Raw genomic sequence first — 17,745 nt, 5'->3', positions numbered from 1 at the left:
CCCACACCATAAACACCCTGCACCCATAGTCTTATACTTACCTCTCTGTAGTGCTGCTTTGCAGCAAAAATAACTGGGAAAATGGAGGCATCCATTTTCCCAGTGACCTGCGCATGCGCAGTACTACTGACCCCGGGAAAATTGCGCCATTTTCCCGGAGACCCACGCATGCACAGTAGATTTTGGCACTAAGCCAGAATATACAGTGCACCACGGGACCGCCGAAGAGAGGAGGGGGCCCTGAGTCTGCACGCGGGCCCCCTCCTCTCTTAAAACGCCCCTGAAGATACAGCAATGTGTTTTATCTAAATACTTCATTTTGGAGTCCTCTTACATTGTAACAAATGAAGTCAAACTCAATTAAGTATACTAGACCAAAATCAGAAGTTATTGGACACACTGGGCTGAAACTTGGCATGGCCGCATAGATCCGATGCTGCATCACTCCTGTAATCCCATTCTGCACCCACCATGTACTGTCTTCCAGTTCTGCACTGCCCATATCCTGTTGTAATGTTCTGCACCTGCCATGGCTGATCGTCTATGTGCAGCAGCTCCTAATGTCCTGCACACCCTATGTCCTGTCATCACAGATATAATCCTGTTAATGCTGTCATGCAAAGTATTAAATAAATTTCAGTAAGCGTGTTCAGTACTTTTCCCCTGTGTCATTTCACATTATTACACATAACTTAATTTATGGACATCTATGGTTTGATTTCTTTGCATGTGTGGATTGCATGGGTTGTTGCTGACATCTGGTGAAAATTTCATTACAACAGAGAAAATGTTGATGTGTTCAATACCTGCTGTGTGTGTGTATATATATATATATATATATATATATATATATATATATATATGTATATACTGCCATTCAAAAGTTTGGGGTCACCCAGACAATTTTGTGTTTTACATGAAAACTGACTTTTATTTATCAATTGAGTTGCAAAATGAATAGAACATATAGTCAAGACATTGGCAAGGTTAGAAATAATGATTTTTATTTGAAATAATAATTTTGTCCTTCAAACTTTGCTTTTGTCACAGAATGCTCCTTTTGCAGCAATTACAGCATTGCAGACCTTTGGCATTCTAGCTGTTAATTTGTTGAGGTAATCTGAAGAAATTTTACCCCACGCTTCCTGAAGCTTGGATTGGCTTGATGGGCACTTCTTACGTACCATACGGTCAAGCTGCACCGTATGGTACAACAGCTCAATGGGGTTGAGATCTGGTGACTGCGCTGGCCACTCCATTACAGACAGAATACCAGTTGCCTGCTTCTTCCCTAAATAGTTCTTGCATAATTTTTAGGTGTGCTTTGGGTCATTGTCCTGTTGGAGGAAGAAATTGGCTCCAAGCGCTGTCCACAGGGTATGGCATGGCGTTGCAAAGTGGAGTGATAGCCTTCCTTATTCAAAATCCCTTTTACCTTGTACAAATCTCCCACTTTACCAGCACCAAAGCAGCCCCAGACCATCACATTACCTCCACCATGCTTGACTGATGGCGTCAGGTACTCTTGCAGCATCTTTCACCTGTTCTGCATCTCACAAATGTTCTTCTGTGTGATCCAAACACCTCAAATCTCAATTTGTCTGTCCATAACACTTTTTTCCAATCTTCCTCTGTCCAATGTCTGTCTTCTTTTGCCCATATTAATCTTTTCCTTTTATTGGCAAGTCTCAGATATGGCTTTTTCTTTGCCACTCTGCCTAGAAGGCCAGCATTCCGGAGTCGATTCTTCACTGACACTTAGTGTCACTTAGACATTGACACTAGCGTTTTGCGAATAACATTTAATGAAGCTGCCAGTTGAGGACTTGTGAGGCATCTATTTCTCAAACTAGAGACTCTAATGTACTTGTCTTCTTGCACAGTTGTGCCCCAGGGCCTCCCACTTCTCTTTCTACTCTAGTTAGAGCCTGTTTGTGCTGTTCTCTGAAGGAAGTAGTACACAACGTTGAAGGAAATGTTTAGTTTCTTGGCAATTTCTCGCATGGAATAGCCATTTCTAAGAACAAGAATAGACTGTCGAGTTTAACATGAAAGTTCTCTTTTTCTGGCCATTTGGAGAGTATAATCAAACCCACAAATGTGATGCTCCAGATACTCAACTAGCTCAAAGGAAGGCCAGTTATATAGCTTCTCTAACGAGCAAACCCATTTCAGCTGTGCTAACAGAATTGAACAAGGGTTTTCAAGGGTTTTCTAATCATCCATTAGTCTTCTAACATGCTTAGCAAACACAATGTGCCATTAGAACACTGGAGTGATGGTTGCAGGAAATGGGCCTCTATACACCAATGTAGATACTCCTTTAAAAAACAGACGTTTGCAGCTAGTATAGTCATTTACCACTTTAACAATGTACAGAGTGTATTTCTGATTAATTTAATGTTATCTTCATTGAAAAAAACAGTGCTTTTCTTTCAAAAATAAGGAAATTTCTAAGTGACCCCAAACTTTTGAACGGTAGTGATATATATATATATATATATATATATATATACAAATACAGGGCTCCGGCACTCCTTCACACAGTGTCAGGGCATGTAGCCCAACCTTGCTCCGGTGCCCTCCAAGGAGGACAGCACCCCCACCTTAGTATACACAGAGAATCACTGGCGGCACTCGGAGACTGGTGAAAAACGTAACACCCTCAACAGAGGGACTATATATATATATATATATATATATATATATATATATATATATATATAGGCAGCAGTGGCAGCGGCACTCCTCAGTAAAGAATATGAGACTGGTTACAAAGAACCTAATTTACTTCTTCAATGTTTCAATCACTACAATGATTTTCATCAGGAAGTTGGTCTTCCTGATGAAAATCATTGTAGTGATTGAAATGTTGAAGAAGTAAATTAGGTTCTTTGTAACCAGTGTCATATTCTTTACTGAGGAGTGCCGCTGCCACTGCTGCCTATTTTGTGATTATTTGCGGAGGGCACCCACTTATACATGAGAGGAGGAGTGCCAAGCTGTTGTTGCATATATATATATATATATATATATACTTGTGGATGTGTTCGCAGGGGTTGGAGCACTGCATGGCACCAGGGACGGTTCTAGGGGCGGGCTAACAGGGCCATCGCCCAGAGTGCCGGCCCTTAGAGGGCGCTGCTGAGCCCCCCTGTCATTTTCAGGGGTTTTTTTTTGTTTTTCATTTTAATTGCTGGCTGCCGGGCAGCTGCTGTTACTGGTAGCCTGATTTGTATAGCAGCAACATCATACTCGGAGGCTGAGCTCTGAGTCTGCTCCGCCTCCTTGAGGTCTGAGTCTGCTCTCAGTGACCTGGGAGCTTCCTGTCTGGGCATGGCTGCTTGCATCAAGGAAGAAAGTGTGTGGGGAGATGACAGCAGTACAGTGTACACAGCCAACTTGGACCGGAAAGGGAAGACCAGCATCAGGTAAGGATTTTTTTTTTTAAAGTAGTGTACAGTTGTAAGTGATGCTGGGGTGTTGGTAAGAGATGGGGGGGTGTGGTGCTGGGGGGTTGGTAAGGGGTAGGGGTGGGACTGTGCTGGTAGTGCTTGGGGGTTGGTAAGGGGAAGTGTGCTGGTGTTGGTAAGGGGGGCAGAGTGTTGCTGGGGTGTTGGTAAGGGGGGCAGAGTGCGCTGCTGGGTTGTTGGGGAGGTGGTGCTGCTGGTGTGTTGGTAAGGGGAGAGTGTGCTGCTGGAGTGTTGGTAAGGGCAGGGGGTGCTGCTGGTGTTTTAGTAAGGGGAGGGGGTACTGCTGGTGTGTTGGTAAAGGGAGGGGGTGCTGCTGGTGTGTTGGTAAGGGGAGGGGGTGCTGCTGGTGTATTGGTAAGGGGAGAGTGCTGCTGAGGTGTTGGTAAGGGGAGGGTGCTGCTGAGGTGTTGGTAAGGGGGGCAGAGTGTTCTGCCTGGGTGTTGGTAAGGGGAGAGTGTGTTGCTAGAATGTAGGTAAGAGGAGGGGGTGCTGCTGGTGTGTTGGTAAGGGGAAAGAGTGCTGCTGGGGTGTTGGTATGGTGGGGGTGCTACTGGAGTGTTGGTAAGGGGAGGGGAGTGTGCTGCTGGGGTGTTGGTAAGGAGGACAGAGTGTTCTGCCCGGGTGGTGATAAGGGGGGGTGCTGTCTGGGTTTTGGTAAGGGGGGCAGAATGTGCTGCTGGTGTGTTGGTATGGTGGGGATGCTACTGGAGTGTTGGTAAGGGGGGCAGAGTGTTCTGTCTAGGTGGTGGTAAGGGGGGGGTGCTGTCTGGGTATTGGTAAGGGGGGAGGTGAGTGTGCTGCTTGTGAATTGTTAAGGGGGGGCTCCTACACACACCACTAGAGATAGGCTCCTACACACACCACTAGAGATGGGCTCCTACACACACCTAGGTACCACTCGCCACTAGAGACGGGCTCCTACACACACCTAGGTACCACTCGCCACTAGAGACGGGCTCCTACACACACCTAGGTACCACTCGCCACTAGAGACGGGCTCCTACACACACCTAGGTACCACTCGCCACTAGAGAGGGGCTCCTACACACACCCAGGTACCACTCGCCACTAGAGAAGGGCTCCTACACACATCCAGGTACCACTCGCCACTAGAGAGGGGCTCCTTCTCACACCCAGGTACCACTCGCCACTAGAGACAGGCTCCTAAACGCACACCCAGGTACCACTTAACCCTAGAGACTGACACTGACTACTGGAGACAGTCTCATTCACATACCCAGATACTACGGAAGACCGGCTCCTACAATGTATTCTAAAGGGCATTACTGCGTGTGGCATAATGTGTTATAAAGGGCATTACTGTGTAAGGCGCATTACTGTGCAAGGCAATTATTCATAATGAGGGGAGAGCTTGAGGGAAGCCCAGCACCTCCGTAAGTGCTGGGCACACCCCAAAGTGTGATGAATTGGGGGTGTTCCGCAGGGACACACCCCCTTTCCAGATGCTGTAATAACTTAATTTTTTTGGGGGGGGCGGGGGAAGAAACTTTCGCACTGAGCTCCACAATGTCTAGAACCGGCCCTGCACGGCACTACAGGTCTTGTGAAGAATATGAATTTTATTGACACAACGTTTCGAGGTACGTAACGTCGTCCTCAGGTGAAATATACAAAAAAAAGGTTGTAGACGGTACAGACCTTAAATAATTATTACATAAATTATGCACATATTCAAGGATTAATAATATATAATAAATATGTCTGTATATCTATCTCTGATAATTGTTTAAATAATAAATGGGTTTTTTTAGTGTCCAAGTTGGGTAAGACATAACTGTGGAGGAGGCCTAAATCCTCGCCTGCACAACATTTTTAGTAATCTGGGCCTGCTAGCAAACCTAAAGATTTCTATCAGTAAAACATTTGTTGCATTCAGGAGTACTCGCTAACTGTCCTCCATTCGTTCCCTCACAGGTTATTTTTCATGTTAAGTCTAATTGTTAATGCTGTTGATACCTGAGGTAACCTGGACAACTGGAAAGCACACTTTAGAAATCCTTGACAGGTAAAAACTGCCTCTGTTATGCTTCAGCTGCTTATAAACTGTATCCTTAAGAAAGAATTAATAAAATAGTTAAATATGTTATCTACTTTTTTGCACCTTCCCTTTTAGTCAGTACCAAGCCATATACCCCTTGGACTCATAGAAGTACTCTTGGGTCTGTAAGATACTTTTGATCAAATGTGGTGGAACAATTTTCGAACAATTTTTTGTAATACAATAGAATTTGGAAACAGAGGTCCAAGGTGACCTGATGTAAATAAAGTAGTTATCTGTTTTTGAGTCCCAACCCATATGACATAGGGCTTGGACTACCACTTGGACTGAAAGCCAGTTGCAAAAGCATGATGAGAATGAAAAACTGAGAATGTATCATGCGATCAGATTAGATCCAGTCACGTTCCGCCCTCCATGACCTGTAAGCTCCTTCTGTTTTAAGTCTATTTAGCAATTTATGGTTGATTGCTTTAAATAAAGTGATTGGCTTTTTAACTTAAGATCCTCTGGTCTAGTCTTGACTCAGAAAGTCCTTTACTTCAGCAGATTTAGGGAAAGTGTTTATATTTAACATTAAATTTAAAGTATTTAAAATCAAACATAAACTGACGAAATGACCTTGGTATCCTTACAGAATGCAACATACAGTATATGAAATTGATTAACAATTTTAAGCCAGCATTCTACAAATGTCACAAACATGTATACTAATTTATACTACTTTATTAGCGTGAATATGTATTTGTGTGTATGTTTGCCCACAATGAAATCTCTTCTGCCAACATTTGTTTTTTTGAGGTGTTCTAGTTGTCTTTCTTTGCATAGGAGCCCTGTCGCGGGAGTGGCCGACGTGACCAACATCACTATACAGACAGGTGGCAGCTGGAAAATGGAAAAGTAAGTGAATGGAATTTGACATTAATTTATTAGCATTGAAGTAGCTGAAGAAGTGGCGGTAAGGCATAACGCCATATACAGGCTAACATATGTATCAATGTTCTCATCAGCCGTGGATGTGGACGGGTGTCCGGCTCCTTCTTCATGGCTGACACTTGTGCGACCTTCTTTGAACTTCACTTTCCATTCATATACACTATTTTAGGTATTATATGTGACTAGTACACTAAAGCATTATTGGAATATTATTTATCATTATGCTGCCATGATCGCGGGGAGTTATATATATGGGTAATTTATCTTCCTTCATAAAGTTATATCTGGTGCAGTGGTTCCCAAACTGAGGCACCCTGGGGTACCTTGGGACACTTGCAAGGGTGGTCCAGTACCAAATCAAATTATGGTCAATGTAATGTAAATATATGGACAAACAGAAGCGCAAACCTGTCCACCACCACATAACTGAACCCACGGATGACAGTTAAGCACCATTTACTACTTTACTACATTTTCTGAATTTCTCAACAACAAACTTAAACTTAGGGATGCCGTGAAAACAAATGCTGATACTCTAGGGCGCCGTGATTCAAAAAAGTTTGAGAACCACTGTACTAGTGATATTCTCGCTGACTTGTGCCTAAGTTTGCTGCTACATTCCTCTAATGTTACTGTTTTTATCTAGTAGTTTATTGTTTTGTTGTTGTTATGGTGATGGGTCACTAGCGGTCACATGCACGTCGTGATGACGTCATCGGCCTGGGACGCCGGGCGGGTGCGCTGTCCCATTTCCGGCTTGGCCACACACAGGGGTGAAGTGCTTATAAGGTAAGCGGTGTACCTTTTCTCCTTTTACACCCTGAAGATAGTGCATTAAAGCACTGAAACGTTGTTAAACGAACTGTGAGTGGAGTTGTTTCTTACGGAAGGCACCATTTGGAGTTGAGTGGCTTGTTGTTAGGTGTGTCGGACTACATGATGCTATATATATATATATATATATATATATACTTTAAATCCATAAGGAAAGAAGGTGAATGTGCCGCTCAGCCTACCTGGGTGGGATGCAACTACCCAGTACTGATCACATACAGAATTTTGACTATCTTTTGAATATAGGAGGTGCGAAATCTGCTACCTTTATTTAGATGGGTTGAGCACTCCAATTAACCACTTGCAACAGTGTGTGCCAGACTGGAATGTAGTAAATATATAAGTACTCCAGGGTACGTTTGAACACCTCAACGTTTATTGAATATCAACAAATGATGTCAATATATTGAGCAGCAAATGGCACTGTACACACACACACACACACACACACACACACACATATATATGTGTGTGTGTGTCAGTGCTATTATATCATTACAAGTGATATCTTTTTGCCTATTGATGTAGTCACAGCACAAAATCTTTCCTTTTTTCTCCTTTATGCTTTTTCTCTATCTCCTGTAAGTATGGATGGGAACTTGTCACTTTCCCCTCCCAGATAGATCAGAGCATGTTACAACCTCCACCTCTCAACTACAAAGAGATCAGCGTCTGTCGCCCCCCCTCAAGAAAGATCAGAACATGTCACTCTACCCACTTTCCCAAATAACCCCCCCATGCCAGAGGCAGTGGATATTTGGGCAGGTGTGTCACAGGGATGGGAATTGTAATATGTCACGGACTGAGCCGGCGGTTATGGATTTGGACACCGATGCTGAGGGGAGGAGGGATGGGGGCATTTATGTAGTCACAACAGCCTTGGGGAGGACGCAGAGGGACTTAATGTTTTAAAAGTGATTGTGTATTGTAAATAGGATAAAAGAGTTACCGATCGCTGGGCATGCAACGCCTTGGGGTCATTCCTATTTTTGGAACTCCCACACACATACAAACAGAAAATGTAATGCTGTATTTTATGTCAATCTACAGTGCCAAAATTCCAAGTAGACTTTTTAGGGGGGGGGCTCCGATCTGACACGAGTGCCCAGATTTCTGCACGCACCGTTCTGAGGTGGCGAACAGAAATCAGCAAAAAGTTGGCAGCTTGGACTCCGTTTATGCACCTGGGTAATGACTGCACCATTCGCAACCAAATCCGGAAATAATTGAATAACTCTGTTGAATGCCCATTACTAACGAGCACCCAAAAAAAACAATTGAATTCCCCCAATATATTACAATTCTTTTCTTAGAAATATGTAGTACAATGAGTGATCCTGATGTATATAACAAAGAAATTACAAATATTACAAATATTGATCCAATGTTATTTAGTGTCCACATTATTTTAGAGCGGGTTGACATTGTATTTCTTTGTCACACCTGTAGTACATAAGCTTTTGGTCTCCTATCCCAGAGCGGCAGCTTCCATGTAAAATCACCATACATATTCCTCATGCTACAATGTTTACAGCATTGTGATCTAAGCAGTTAAAAGTTCTATTTCTCTTCTGCAATATGTTATCTACGTAGGAAAACAAGACAGAAACCTTGTACTTTATGTCAGGAAATAGCTACCAGAGGCTATACATTCACAAACAAACTTGAGGCCACAGAAATATATTTGATGATCTCATCAGGCCCTGGGGTCAGCTGTATACAGCTCTGATCTATCTCATACATTTAAGTAATTTTTGTGTATATTAGTCACCACATCAGCAGTCAGGCTATTCCACGTAGCATTGCCATTTATTGTTTTACTTTTCAGACATTTCAATATATGTCATATCCCAAAGCCCATCTTGTCTCTCTCTCTCTTCTTTTTATATAGATATTTTTTAATTATTTTTTTTTGTTTGTTATAGAAAACATTAACTTGGTTTTCAATCAATCAATAGCAGTAAGTTTGCCTTTTGTTGTTACATCCCCTTTAATCTTGTACAAAGAAGCCCCACTTCACATATCCCTTCTAGTGATCAGCCCTCTGATTTGTACTTATACACGTAATTAGCACCAATATACTTATCCCTTTACTTCCAGGTCAACGGATTAAACCTAGTCGTGATCACTGCCAAAATGACCAGCGCATGTGATGAGAAGGTGGTGTGTGTGTGTGTGAGGGGGAGGCGGCAATTACTGGTTTACTTTCCCAGCATAGTTGGAGATTGGAGGTTATAACCTTGCCTAATAGGGTCAAATACAGCTACATATCAGTTTAGGATGAAGGTATTTCATTGCCAACATTTTTATACCTCACACAAAACTTTCAGAGGTTTTACATCAGGATAATATCGGCTGGCATATATCTTCTCTCTATCTTATCAGCTTATCACAGGGTTGGGTGTTTTTATTTTTCCATTTATCTATATATATATATTAGGGGTGAGCGGGTTCGGATTTCTGAAATCCGAACCCCCCCGAGCCCCCCCGATCCGAGTCCGATCCGAGTCAGGCTCGACTTTTCCCGCCTGACTCGGATCTGACATCGAGGCAAAACGTCATCATCCCGCCTTCCGAGTCTCGCGGGTTTTGGATCCTATATAAGGTACCCGCGTCGGCGCCATTTTCTCACTCGGCTGTGGACAGTGAAGAGGGAGGGTGGGAGTTAGTGCTGTGTAGTGTAGTGTAGTGTAGTGCTGCTGTTGTCCACTACTTCAAAGTCCATAGGGGCTGGCTGTGTTGTGCTGTGCTGCTGTTGTTAATAGGGGCTGTGTCCACTACTTCAAAGTCCATAGGGGCTGGCTGGACTGTGTTGTGCAGTCAGTTCCAAAGTCCTGTGCAGTGTCCCAGTCCTAAAGGGGTGCTGTAGTGTTGTCCAGGGGGTGCTCTGTCCATCAGGGGTGCTCCCCCCAAGTGCTAAAAAAATAATATATTTTCTGTGTTTGTGAATTGTGTGCGCAGTAGCCGCACGTGCATCAACAAAGTAGTGCCAAGCGTGCGCCTGTGTCATAAGTAAAGGGCCGGCTGGCTTGACCGTTAAGGGTGCTGTAACCCCCGAAAGTACACTCCAGTCCAAACCAAAAAAAAAATTATTTTCTGTGTTTGTGAATTGTGTGCGCAGTAGCCGCACGTGCATCAACAAAGTAGTGCCAAGCGTGCGCCTGTGTCATAAGTAAAGGGCCGGCTGGCTTGACCGTTAAGGGTGCTGTAACCCCCGAAAGTACACTCCAGTCCAAACCTAAAAAAAAATTATTTTCTGTGTTTGTGAATTGTGTGCGCAGTAGCCGCACGTGCATCAACAAAGTAGTGCCAAGCGTGCGCCTGTGTCATAAGTAAAGGGCCGGCTGGCTTGACCGTTAAAGGGTGCTGTAACCCCCGAAAGTACACTCCAGTCCAAACCAAAAAAAAATTATTTTCTGTGTTTGTGAATTGTGTGCGCAGTAGCCGCACGTGCATCAACAAAGTAGTGCCAAGCGTGCGCCTGTGTCATAAGTAAAGGGCCGGCTGGCTTGACCGTTAAGGGTGCTGTAACCCCCGAAAGTACACTCCAGTCCAAACCTAAAAAAAAATTATTTTCTGTGTTTGTGAATTGTGTGCGCAGTAGCCGCACGTGCATCAACAAAGTAGTGCCAAGAGTGCCCCTGTGTCATAAGTAAAGGGCCGGCTGGCTTGACCGTTAAAGGGTGCTGTAACCCCCGAAAGTACACTCCAGTCCAAACCAAAAAAAAATTATTTTCTGTGTTTGTGAATTGTGTGCGCAGTAGCCGCACGTGCATCAACAAAGTAGTGCCAAGCGTGCGCCTGTGTCATAAGTAAAGGGCCGGCTGGCTTGACCGTTAAAGGGTGCTGTAACCCCTGAAAGTACACTCCAGTCCAAACCAAAAAAAAAATATTTTCTGTGTTTGTGAATTGTGTGCGCAGTAGCCGCACGTGCATCAACAAAGTAGTGTCAAGCGTTCGCCTGTGTCATAAGTAAAGGGCCGGCTGGCTTGACCGTTAAGGGTGCTGTAACCCCCGAAAGTACACTCCAGTCCAAACCAAAAAAAAAATTATTTTCTGTGTTTGTGAATTGTGTGCGCAGTAGCCGCACGTGCATCAACAAAGTAGTGCCAAGCGTGCGCCTGTGTCATAAGTAAAGGGCCGGCTGGCTTGACCGTTAAAGGGTGCTGTAACCCACAAAGTACACTCCAGTCCGAACCAAAAAAAAAATTATTTTCTGTGTTTAGCCGCACGTATATATCAAATCGATATAACATAAATGGAGGACCAAACTTTCTCCGATAAAAATAAAATAGAGAAAGATCAAGAACCACTTCCTCCTAGTGCTGAAGCTGCTGCCACTAGTCATGACATAGACGATAACATGCCATCAACGTCGTCTGCCAAGGCCGATGCCCAATGTCATAGTAGAGGGCACATACAATCCCAAATGGCAAAGTTCAGGAAAATGACCTTGAAAAAGACATTTAAATCAGCTGAAGAGAAACGTAAACTTGCCAATATGCCATTTACGACACGGAGTGGCAAGGAACGGCTAAGGTCGATCCCTAGTATGTTCATGACTAGTGGTTCAGCTTCACATGACGATGGAAGCACTCCTCCCACTAAAAAAATCAAAAGAGTTAAGCTGGCAAAAGCACAGCGAAGAACTGTGCTTTCTAAGAAGATATCACAAATCCCCAAAGAGAGTCCAAGTGTGGTGGTGGTTGCGATGCCTGACCTTCCCAGCACTGGACGGGAAGAGGTGGCTCTTTCCACCATTTGCACGCCCCCTGCAAGTGCTGAAAGGAGCACCCACAGTCCACTTGCTGATATGCAAATTGAAGATGTCACTGTTGAAGTACAACAGGATGAGGATACTGGTGTAGCTGGCGCTGAGGAGGAAGTTGGCGAGGAGGATTCTGATGGTGATGTGGTTTGTTTAAATCAGGCTCCGGGGGAGACAGTTGTTGTCCGTGGGATGAAAAAGCCCATCACGGTCATGCCTGGGCAGAAGACCAAACATTCCACCTCTTTGGTCTGGCAATATTTCTATCCAAATCCGGACAACAACTGTCTTGCCATATGTACCATATGTAAAGGTGAAATAAGTAGGGGTAGGGACGTCAACCACCTAGGAACATCCTCCCTTATACGGCACCTGCAGCGCGTTCATAAAAAGTTACTGTCAAGTTCAGAAACTTTGGCTCAGACCGTAAGCAGTCCAGGGACACCTAAATCCCGTTGTCCTGTTGTATCCAAGCGCCTGCAAACCACACCGTCAACTCCCTCCTCGTCAATTTCCTCCTTAGTCAGGATCGGAAGTAGTCCTGCAGGCCATATCACTGGCATGACTGACTCTCCTATCCGGGATTCCTCCGGAGGATCCTGCATTGCTACGCCTACTGCTGCCGCTGCTGCTGTTGCTGCTGCTGCTGGGAGTCGTTCATCATCCCAGAGAGGAAGTAGGAACACCACTACTTTTACTAAACAATTGACCCTCCAACAGTCCTTAGCGAGGAGGATGAAGTACGACAGCAGTCATCCTGAAGCAAAACGTATAACTGAGGCCTTGACTGCTATGTTGGTGTTAGACGTGCGTCCGGTATCCGCCATTAGTGCAGTGGGATTTAGACAATTGATGGAGGTAGTGTGTCCCCGGTTCCAAATCCCGTCTAGATTCCACTTCACTAGGCAGGCGATACCGAGACTGTACAGAAACGTCAGAAAAAGTGTCCTCAGTGTCCTGAAAAATGCCGTTGTACACAATGTCCACTTAACCACGGACATGTGGACAAGTGGAACAGGGCAGACTAAGGACTATATGACTGTGACAGCCCACTGGGTAGATGTATCACCTTACGCAGCAACAGCAGCAGCGTCACCAGTAGCAGCATCTCAGAAACGCCAGCTCGTTACAAGGCAGGCTACGCTGTGTATCACCGGTTTCAGTAAGAGGCACACCGCCGACAACCTCTTAGAGAAACTGAGGGAAATCATCGCCCAGTGGCTTACCCCACTTAGACTCTCCTGGGGATTTGTGATATCTGACAACGCCACCAATATTGTGCGGGCATTACATCTGGGCAAATTCCAGCACGTCCCATGTTTTGCTCACACAATAAACTTGGTGGTGCAGAATTTTCTGAAAAGCGACAGGGGCGTGCAGGAGACGCTTTGGGTGGCCCGAAAAATTTCTGGCCACTTTCGCCATTCAGCGACTGCGTGCCGAAGACTGGAGCGCCAGCAAACACTCTTGAACCTGCCCCGCCATCACCTGAAGCAAGAGGTTGTGACGCGGTGGAACTCAACCCTCTATATGCTTCAGAGGATGGAGGAGCAGCAAAAGGCCATACAAGCCTATACATCCACCTATGACATAGGCAAAGGAGGGGGTATGCACCTGACTCAAGCGCAGTGGAGAATGATTTCCGTGTTGTGCAAGGTTCTTCAGCCCTTCGAACTTGCCACACGTGAAGTCAGTTCAGACACTGCCAGCTTGAGTCAGGTCATTCCCCTCATCAGGCTTTTGCAGAAGCAGCTGGAGAAAGTGAAGGAGGAGCTAAGACGGAGCGATTCCGCTCGGCATGTGGGACTTGTGGATGAAGCCCTTCATTCGCTTTGCCAGGATTCCAGGGTGGTCAATCTGTTGAAATCAGACCACTACATTTTGGCCACCGTGCTCGATCCTAGGTTTAAAGCCTATGTGGTGTCTCTCTTTCCGGCCGACACAAGCCTGCAGAGGTGCAAAGACCTGCTGGTGAACACACTGTCAGCTGAAGCGGAACGTGACACGTCAACGGCTCCTTCTTCATTTTCTCCCGCAACTGGGGCTGCCAGGAAAAAACTTAGGTATCCTAAGCAACCCGCTGGCGGTGATGCAGGGCAGGCAGGACCAAGTTTGGACATCTGGTCCGGACTGAAGGACCTGGCAACAATTTCTGACATGTCTACTGTCACTGCATATGATACTGTCACCATTGACAGAATGGTGGAGGATTACATCGGTGACAGCATCCAAGTAGGCATGTCAGACAGTCCATACCTGTACTGGCAGGAAAAAGAGGCAATTTGGAGGCCCCTGTACAAACTGGCTCTATTTTACCTGAGTTGCCCCCCCTCCAGTGTGTACTCCGAAAGAGTGTTTAGTGCAGCCGGGAACCTTGTCAGCGAAAGGCGTAGGAGGTTGCTTCCACAGAATGTGGAGAAGATGATGTTCATCAAAATGAATTATCAGCTCTTCCAGGGAGACCAGCCTCCAGAAGGTACAGAGGGACCTGTGGTGGTGGATTCAAGTGGGGACGAGTTAATACTTTGTGAGGATGAGGATGTACACACTGAAGAGGGTGAGGAATCGGTGGATGAGGAGGATGAGGATGACATCTTGCCTCCGTAGAGCCAGTTTGTGCAGGGACACATTAATTGCCAGCTTGTTTTGTGGGGGCCCAAATGAACCAATCATTTCAGCCACAGTTGTGTGGCAGACCCTGGCGCTGAAATGATTGATTTGTTAAAGTGTGCATGTCCTGTTTATACAACATAAGGGTGGGTGGGAGGGCCCAAGGACAATTCCATCTTGCACCTCTTTTTTTCTTTGCATTATGTACAGTTTGGGGCCTAGTTTTTCTAACTGCCATCCTGCCTGCCACTGCAGTGTCACTCCTAGATGGGTCACGTGTTTGTGCCGCCCACTCGTGTCGCTTAGCATAGTCATCCAGCTACCTCGGTGCAACCTTTTGGACATAAAAACACTATTGTGAGGTGTGAGGTGTTCAGAATAGACTGGAAATGAGTGGAAATTAAGGTTATTGAGGTTAATAATAGCATAGGAGCAGAAAAACCTACAAATTCTGTGATTTTAGCTGTTTTTATGCTTTTTTTCAAAAAAATACAGATCCAAAACACAAAACCCAGAACCCAAAACACGGAAGGGTGGTTTTGGCAAAACCAATCCAGATCCAAAACACGAAGAAAGATCCAGATCCAAAACCAAAACACAAAACACGAAAAGTGGCCGGTGCACACCCCTAATATATATATATATATATATATATATATAAAAGAAGTAGTTTATTTGTATGTTTATTTCTTTGTTTGTTGGCGAATATCTTCCACAGCTCTCAAGGTTAATCTGCCAAATCTTACATAGTTATTTAGAATCGAAAAAGTAAGCTATTAGACCACATAGCGACAAAAGTGTCAGAGCGACAAATCGTGGTCAGACTTCCCTTTGGTGTTCGCTAGGCAGAACTTTGACCCGGGACACTGGGCAGAACTTTGACTCGGGGAGACTGTTCTGGGCTTTCCACTTGATGGATGTGGACGACATCACATAATAAAACTTAATAACTTGGAGATACACCCCTGCACTGACTGGGATTAAGCCAACGCGAGGTGGTCCAGTTGGATCCTGGCCAGGTTTTAGGGGGGTTAGGGTCCTGGTCGGACCTCCCGTCGGTGTACGCTGGGCAGAATTTTGACCCGGGGAGCCTGTTCTGAGCCTTCCACAGGATGGATTCAGATGAAAAGTTCACAGAGTGGTAACATTGGATGCCAGAAGACATGCTAGGGGGTTAGAGTAGCGGTCGGACCTCCCGTTGGTGTACACTGGGCCGAACTTCCACTGGATGGATTTGGATGAAAACTTCACAGAGGGGTGGCATTTAGTCTGTGATGAGTGTAGAGTGGTTGAAGTCACAATCGGAACTCATGATGGAGTGCGCCGGGCGGAGCTTTGGCCCAGGGAGCCTGTTCTGGGCCTTCCACTGGATGGATTTAGACAACATCGCATAATAAAACTTAATAACTTGAAGATTTAAACCCGGACAGCGGCGGGTACTTTAGCTAGTTTACTGTATATAGTGACTCTAGCACATCTCCTCAGCTTTCTTCCAAGGCATTTTTAACATTACTCTATCCCTGCGAAATACTTTTTTTGTAAAAAATAAAATACATTTTATTTATTTGAAAGTTTTTGTCATATAATATTTTTCTTTCTTCAAAATTATTTTTTACTTTAATTTTGCACTGTTAATGTGATGAGGCAAATTATCCCTTGTTCTTACTATGGTTATAACTTTAAACGGACTTTATTTTGAGAGAAAAGCAGGCAAGCCTCCGGTGGCCTCCACCCCCCTCCCACCTTAACAAGAGAAACCCCCGCAGCGGGGGGTGCCGGTGATGTGATTCATGCTGAATCGTGTCATTTTGGCCACGCCCCCTGCTTCACAATGCTGGTAATTTCGGCATTGTCTAGCGGGGCGGGGCCAACATGACGCGATTGCGTGGCCACGCCCCGCTCCACCCACAAATACCGGTAATCTGTCTGGCCCTGCCCCTGTGCTGGCCCCGCCTCCCTGCTATCCCGATCTGGCTGCTCCCTCCCGGAAGGGGGAGCCAGAATATCGGCATCCCTGGTTTAAAGTTATCTACAATAATTTAGATAATTTAGATAGGGAGCATTGTATAACTGGAATCTGAGGTATATTTATCAAAAAGCGAAAAACCTTACGACTGGCGTAAACGGGTGTTTTCACTGTTGATAGAACTTTGCCCTACCCATAAAGGGGTTACGACCAGTGACCGGCTTTTGCCGGCTGTAACCCCCGTTCAGATTATTTCCCTTTGCATGGGGAAGCCTATTTAACCAGCGTTGTGCTTTTTCATTCTATTTATCTCTATCTCTGGGTGGTGATAACGTGATAAAATTAATTATTTGATTCATGCTTTGTTATTTTAGTAAATACTTTTTTCAATGGTTGACAGTTTTACAATTTTTTTTCTATTTTTAATCTATTTTTAAGGATTTTTCTCATGTTTCCTTCTGTAACTTGAACTGAAAGGCCAGGACTGGGCTAAGAGTACCAATGAGCTTGTGTACGTCGGCAGAGACTGGGCCGGTGAAGTGGTCAGTTAACCATCTCTGTTCTGGGCCAACATCTCCAAGACAAATGCTACCTTATTGATTACTGTAATAAATAAATACAAAAAAAAATATTGTTGATAAGCAGGTTCCTAATATTTCAGTTTGTTCAAGTAAGTAAAATATATACACAATACAATAAAAAAATTATCCTTGTGTATAAATGTACTCACTGACTTTGAAAGACTTGTTCTGGTCCTTGGTTAAAGCCTCTGTGCCTTTGGGGCCTCTGTCCCAGTCACTAAAACTACATTCATACCCATATTGTATTATTTTGTTTGCAATAGATTTTGATGGCTGTGCATACATCACATCAATTGTCTGCATTGTAATATTCCACACTAAAGCTTTGGAAGATTATCATTTGCATTGCTTTGGGTTAGAATATTGTGTGCAATATTGTAGGTGGCAGTATATAGTTACTGTATGATACTCCTTCCTATGCCACAGTGGAGAGATGTTTTATAGCTTGTTATATGGTGGAACACACTTTGGGCTTTTTGTGGTAGCAGTGGCAGAATAAAGAACCTCAACACCGTCACCCGTAACTACGCAGACATTTCTGTCTCTGCTGAAACGCCTTT

The 17,745-nt window shown here is 44.7% G+C and overlaps 1 long non-coding RNA gene across 1 annotated transcript; it reads left to right on the top strand.

Moving 5' to 3' along the window:
* The first annotated feature begins 5,419 nt into the window (after positions 1–5,419).
* On the top strand, positions 5,420–17,288 carry LOC148540622 (uncharacterized). The gene is made up of 3 exons (XR_015868860.1): positions 5,420–5,499; positions 6,319–6,390; positions 17,043–17,288. It is a non-coding gene; the product is annotated as an uncharacterized LOC148540622 (long non-coding RNA).
* The last annotated feature ends 457 nt before the right edge of the window (positions 17,289–17,745 follow it).

The sequence above is a fragment of the Taudactylus pleione genome, unplaced genomic scaffold (genome assembly GCF_031769625.1).
Source record: "Taudactylus pleione unplaced genomic scaffold, aTauple2 ptg000018l, whole genome shotgun sequence".
Taxonomy (NCBI): Eukaryota; Metazoa; Chordata; class Amphibia; order Anura; family Myobatrachidae; genus Taudactylus; species Taudactylus pleione.
Note: the sequence above shows the minus strand (reverse complement) of the source record. Positions and strands in the feature narration are given on the sequence as shown.